The sequence below is a fragment of the Humulus lupulus genome, chromosome 7, assembly GCF_963169125.1.
Source record: "Humulus lupulus chromosome 7, drHumLupu1.1, whole genome shotgun sequence".
Classification (NCBI taxonomy): Eukaryota; Viridiplantae; Streptophyta; class Magnoliopsida; order Rosales; family Cannabaceae; genus Humulus; species Humulus lupulus.
The window spans coordinates 92,251,277-92,258,362 of NC_084799.1; the positions used below are offsets into that span (position 1 = coordinate 92,251,277).

Genomic DNA, 7,086 nt, shown 5'->3' on the forward strand with positions numbered 1-7,086 from the left:
CCACTTCAGCAGGCCCAGTCCGAAAGACACTCTCCAGCCTTCATTCCATCTCTATACAGCCATGCATCAATCACACGCCAGCAGCCCCAAGACCACCTCCCAGCCAGCTGCCTTCTCCACCAACGCCAGCTGTCAACCATTTCCTCAACATCACCACTTGATGCCACCAAGTCCCAAGCCATCCTCCAGCCTTCCGTACGGGCCCAAGCAGTCATCAAGTTTTGCCATTTTCCAGCAGCCCAATTGGGCCTCCAAACCATCACTTGCCTCCAACAGCTGCCACCGAAGCCCAGCTCCCCAGCCGCCTGTTACTGCCGTACAAACACCTCTTGAGCCCATAAATTTGCTTATTGTCCCCTTGTCTAAAATGCCACCTTTTTACCTACTTGTCTACACACTTTTACCCCAAAATCATCATCACTCCTACAATTTACCCCTATGTACCATATTATTATTAATTTAATCAATTTACTTAATTTAAATTGATTATTTTAATAATGTCATTTTGGCAATAAATATGGACTTTCAAGACCATTTTAGGGGCTTAATTTTTTGTTACTATCTTCCTTTCTCCCATTTTCTCTCTACCATCCTCTCTTCCATTTTGGGTTTTTCAAGAGCATTTTGCAAGTATGTATGTCTTTTATTTTGTAATTTCTACTCTAGTTATGTGCTTCTAATCTTTTTCATAAGATTATTAAGATCATGATGAAGCAACTTGTAACTAGGTAATATTTATTTTGTATGTTGATTTCCCTTGTAATGCAAAAAAGTTTATGGATTTTTCTTCTTCATATATTTCTTTCATCTTAAATATCTTGTATTTTAGATTGTTAGAACATATTTACACTTTGTTCTTCATTAGTGCATAAACATAATATTCTTTGTGTAAGATGTGTCATTAAATTGTACACATCCATGCTTAGAACAAAAATATTATGTTTTTCCTTATAAATAATGCTCATTGATTTATTTGTTATTTCATTAGATTGATTTACACTAAATGCTTTGAAATTATAATTTTGAAAAGTGAAGAAAAATCCTATCTTTTTATAAGAAATTTGTGCTTAAAATTATAAATCTTTTTGGAAAATGATAGTTTGAATTATTTTAACTATCACTAAAATTTGGGAATCAATATACTAATAAATATTATTAAACTTACACTTTGTGGATTCTAGTATCTTAATAATCTTTTCTTTTAACACTTATTTTCAACTCATTATTGCTTTATTTTTATTCTCTTAAATAGCTTTATTTTTCAATCTTTTATTTTATGTTCATAATATTAAAACTCATCAATCTTTGGAACTAGGTTAGAATTTATTACTTTTGATTTAAAATAGTTTTCTCTTTTTAATTTTAGACAACTCCTTTGGGTTTGACATCCTTGCTTACACGATCACTATTCTATATGAACGATTCGTGCGCTTGCGATTTATAAATTTTTAAACATACCCGTTTTGGGTCCATCAAGTTTTTGGCGCCATTGCCAGGGAGTTGCAAGAGAAAAGAAACGAAAATTATCTCAAGGTTAGTAAATTCTTCTACTAGTTATTTTAATTTTTGCACTTTAAAAAAAAAACTAAAAAAATATATTTCTATAAAATCTAAAAAAAAAAAGATAAAAAGAAAATTTGGGACGGTTCTACCACCATTAAAAAAAATATATACTTATATATTTATATTTATTGTTTTTTTTAGTCGACGACACTTATGTCTCCTATCTATCCTTTTAATTTTTATAGTCGATGACACTTGTGCCTCCTAATTTTGTTATAAGTTTGTTGCAATTTTTATTTCTTGTATTTCTTTGTTAGTTGACGGCACTTGTGCCTCCTAACATTTGTTGTAATTTTCTTTAATTATCTTGTTGTAATTTTTATTTTATTTAATTTCCGCAAGTTACTAGTTGATGGCAATTTTGCCTCCTAGCTAGTTGATGGCAATTTTGCCTCCTAGTCTTTTATTTTATGTTTTAGTTGATGACACTTGTGCCTCCTAATTTTTACCTTAATTTTGTTATGGTTGATGGCATGCTATGCCTCCCTACTCTTGCCTAAATTTTAGTCTTATTTAATTTTTGCCGTATTTTTCTTTGTCTTTTATAATATTTTAGTGCAATATTGTGAAAAATACTTGAACAAAAAAAGAGAAACCTAAATCTTGTCCTTTCACCATAAGCAATTTTTGCTTCAAGGAAATTTGAACAAAATTCCCAATCCGCCTCTACTAATTAACCTCGGGGAGTTGTTAGTAGTGCGCGAGTAAGTGAAATCAAATAGGCCTGGGGACAAGTAAACCTGAAGAATTATATTGCTGTGAAATCTCTAAAAATTCTAAGTATGCTCTGTGGTTGCGGTTTTAACTGATCTTCCACATCAGAAAATTGCTTGTTTGAGATTATCCTTGTTGCCTTGTTTGAGAAAATTGTATGCATCATTGAGAACGTAACTCTAACAAACGATTAGTAAAAAGACGTTTATCTTTGTTTGAAATTGAAAGTGTTAGTAAAAATTTGAGCAGCATGGAACCTATTGCTAATCCTGTTGATGAAAATGTTGTGCCTGAAAAAACTTTGCTTGAATATTTTGCACCTATTTCATCTAATGCTCCTTCATGCATTGTTTTACCTACTACTTCTGCTACTCATTTTGAGCTTAAACCCGCAATCATTCAATTATTGCCATCTTATTATGGGTTAGATAGAGAGGATCCTTACATGCATATCAAAGATTTCTTAGAAATTTGCTCAACATTTAAATTTCAAATTTTTTTTGATGAGTCAGTCAAAATAAGATTGTTCCCTTTTTCATTAAAAGACAAATCAAAAGCTTGGTTAAATTCCCTTCCCACGGGGTCTATAACTACATGGGATCAACTTTATAATAAATTCTTACTGAAATTTTTTCCTATGTCTAAAACTGATAGTCTAAGGAGAGAAATCTCCGAGTTTTTTCAAAAAGATAATGAAGAGTTTTATGAATGTTGGGATAGATTTAAAGATTTATTATTAAAATGTCCTCATCATGGTTTTGAAAAATGGAGACTTGTAAAATATTTTTATGATGGTTTGACTCCCTCTAATCGTCAAATGATTCAATCTATGCATACTGGAAATTTTTTAAAATTTCAAGGACAAGAGGCGTGGGACGCCCTTGAAGATTTATCTGTCAATTCACAACAATGGAATTATTTTGATCCTAGGTCTAGGTCAACTAATTCACCAAAAAGAGGAGGAAGGTATGAAGTAAAAGAAGAAGTAGACTTAAGAACATCCTTAGACAAATTAGCGAGAAAAGTAGAAGCTTTAGCCATAAGCCAAACTATAAACTCTCCAATACAACCAAGAAAAGATGTTTGTTCTATATGTTCTAGTCCGTGCCATAATGTCCAATCATATCCTTCCTACCAAGAAGCCTTTTCTGAGGAGGCCAATGCTCTTCATTCTTATGGGAAACCAAATGATAGCCCATTTTCATCCACCTACAATCCAAATTGGAGAAACCATCCGAACTTTTCATGGAGACAAAACCAACCCCAAATGAATCAAGGGCACCAATACAACACACAAAACCAAGCTCATGCCCCACAAAATCAACCATATTCGCAACAAAGAAAACCTTCCTTAGAAGATACTTTACAATAATTTATGCAATCCACCCAACAAATCCTACAAAATCAATCTCAATCTATTACCAAACTCGAGACACAAGTAGGACAACTCGCCACTGCTTTAGTTGATAGAGAAAAAGGAACATTCCCTAGTCAACCTATCCCTAATCCAAAAGGTCAATATGAGATAGGAAAGTCTAGTCATAATGGAGAAGTCAAATTAATTTCAACTCTTAGGTCTGGAAAGAATATTTTCAAACCCGATTACATACCCGAGGTTGAAAACGAAAAAGAAAAAGAAAAGAGTCAGCCTTCTAGTTCTAATCTCAATGACTCATCAAACAAAGAAAGTCCAATCCATCCTTTCATTCCAAAAGCCCCATTCCCACAAAGATTGCTTCCAAGTAAAAAAGGCGGCCAATATAATGACATCTTAGAAGTTTTTAAACAAGTTAGGATCAACATCCCTTTCTTAGATGCCATTAAACAAATTCCTGCCTACTCCAAATTTTTAAAGGATCTTTGTACTGTTAAAAGAAACACTAATGTTCCTAAAAAGGCGTTTTTAACTGAACAAGCTAGTTCCATTATTTAATATAAGAGTCTTGTTAAATATAAAGATCCTGGGTGTCCCACAATTTCATGCATTATTGGTGATCATTTTATTAACAAAGCTTTACTTGATTTGGGTGCTAGTGTGAATTTATTGCCTTATTCTGTTTATAAGCAACTTGGTCTTGGTGAGCTAAAACCTACCTCTATAACTCTTCAATTAGCCAATCGTTCTGTGAAAATTCCTAGAGGCATTATAGAGGATGTTTTAATAAAAGTTGATAAATTTTATTTTCCTGTTGACTTCATTGTTCTTGATACTCAACCTGTGGAAAATATGCATGCTCAAATTCCTATCATTTTAGGTAGACCATTCTTAGCTACATCTAATGCAATCATAAATTGTCGTAATGGTGTTTTGAAACTATCTTTCGGAAATATGACTGTTGAATTGAATGTATTTAATGTGGTTAACTTTGTTGAGTGTGAAGAAGTGTGTTATACCCAGATTTCGAGCCATGGAAAATGTGACCTCGAAAGTTGGATTCACAACAAACGGTCTCGTAAGGATTAGAGTATTGTAACGCCCTGGTTACCCCAGAACAGTTACGGTGAACAGTGAACCGGAAATTTGACTCACTACCCGAGTCCTTTGGTTAAAAACGTGATCTAAGTATCATTATCAGGTTAAGGTGAAAACCGGTAAAAAGGAAAGGGTACATTTCATTAAGTAAATAAACTGCTCATGAGCCTTTTAAAATGTTTACAAGTAGTTCGTAATACAAAAGAGTTGCTACAGTTTCAAATTTACAATCCCCGCCGGCCTAAGCGGCAAAAATAGGGTAAACCCCTAGTCCCTCTGAGAACTCTTTGACCGTGGCAGTCAAGCGGCCCTGTATGTACATTACATCGCCCAAGCTCTCCACTCAAGGCTGGCCAAGCTTTTCCTTTCCTTTACCTGCACCACATAGCACCCATGAGCCAAGGCCCAGCAAGAAAACATAATAAAACATGATATAATATCAACAACGACCATAATAACCATTCAAGACTATCAGTCCAGCAAATAGGTGACAATAGCCAAAAGTCACAGTAATGAGCATCGCTCCCTCTAGCCATGTGACGATAGGGTCACCAGGGCTTAACTGATAGGTGATTTCTTTCATAAGCTTGATCAGGACAGGTGCATGGTGATTGGTCACCAACATAACCTTCCTCACGACTCTAGAGTTGAAACTATGGACAACGTCCCTTAGCCTTGTGACAAACAGTCACCGGGGTCATGCACCTTGGCTATAGTCATCTGGTCGTAGACCAGGCAAGCGCTTATAAGTTTCTCGACCCTAGGGTCGGTCTGGCATTAATGCTATCGAGCCATTCAATGCATGATTCTCGACTTTAGAGTCGGTCCCTGACTAGTCAGTGTCTCAAGCAGGTAATCAGCATTCACTAGCATTTAATATGCAATCCATGTCCACATATATCAACCAGCATGCCTCAAATATCAAATCATACATGCCATATACCTGTACAGGGTGCAACTATATTCATACACTGTTTTCTTACCTCTGGTTCGAGTGAGGATTATAATATGAACGACCCCTGAGAACGATCAACCTTTAAAATCCTTGACGGTCACCTGTCATAACCAAATTATAGAATTTATCAATAAAAAAGATATCCGAGGGTTCCCAAACCAAATCCCATCCCCCGAGACATCAAATACTACCCAACCGGGTACTAGGTTCAACCTCGAGGCCTATGGCTTGAATCCCCAAGCTAAAAACCACATTTTGGCAAAATTGGCCTTAAGGGCCGCGGCCCCCCTCTGCTGCGCCGCAGCGCGCCTCCAAACAGAGAGGCTCCCTGCCTGCCAAACGCCAAGGGCCGCGGCGCTCCCCTGCTGCGCCGCGGCGCTCAGCCCAGAATGGCTAAGTCGGCCACACGAACTAGTTTTTCTCCCTGTGTAATTCCCTCTCAAACCAGACCTTTAAACCCTCATAGAACCTCTTCCTAACACATAATTAAACCCCCAAAAAACTCCCTTAGCTCACTCACATCAAACCCTAATCAAACTAACATTAAGACCCCCTTTGATTCACACTTTCCACATCAAAACTCATGACTGAAAAGCTAAAACGAAAACAGAGCATAGCTTAAGTTCAGTGATCAAAACTTACCTCAAAACCTGTTTTAAACTCCCACACAAGCAGAACCAAGTCTACTAACTTAGCCTTGAAGTTCCTTAGCTTGATATCCCACCTAGAACTCAAAACTCTCAAAGAAGGCAATGGAGAAGATGAAGCTAGGAGAAGGTACGGGAAGAAAAGAAGCAAACCCCTGTTTTACTCTGTTTGTTCCACAGCTTTCTAAGCCACTTAAGTCATATATATCCTTCCAAAAAGACCAAAATACCCCTTGTGTTATCTTAAGCCTCTAAAGCCACCCCAAGGGCAAAATTGGTACTTCCCGCTTAACCCGTTAATTATAATTAACGCTTCCCAATTCCCGCTAATCTCAATATCCTCGAACATCAATAATTCATATCCCGTTACCCTAAAATCCCCGGTAACGCTATAGTCAATAATAACACCCCGAGACTCACCCCGAGCCCCGATCTCAAACCTGTTATGACCAAACCGTTAAACCACGTTTAAAGATCGTCTTATGTCGAAATACTCGAACCAATCCACATTATAATGTGGTCTCACAATATATCATTATCACACATACAAATATACAATTATACCCTCAGCGGGCCAAATTACCAAAATACCCCTGTAAACAAATGTGGACTCACATGCATGCATTTAACATCATATTATAATATAATTCTCATAAACATGCATAAACACATTTAATGGCATAATTAAACAATTATGGCCCTCCCGGCCTACTAATCCAGCCATTAACCATAAT

The 7,086-nt window shown here is 36.3% G+C and overlaps 1 non-coding gene across 1 annotated transcript; it reads right to left on the reverse strand.

Moving 5' to 3' along the window:
* Positions 1 to 2,929: 2,929 nt before the first annotated feature.
* LOC133793012 (small nucleolar RNA R71) lies at positions 2,930 to 3,036 on the reverse strand. Its single transcript, XR_009874477.1, has one exon. It is a non-coding gene; the product is annotated as a small nucleolar RNA R71 (small nucleolar RNA).
* Between the last annotated feature and the right edge of the window lie 4,050 nt (positions 3,037 to 7,086).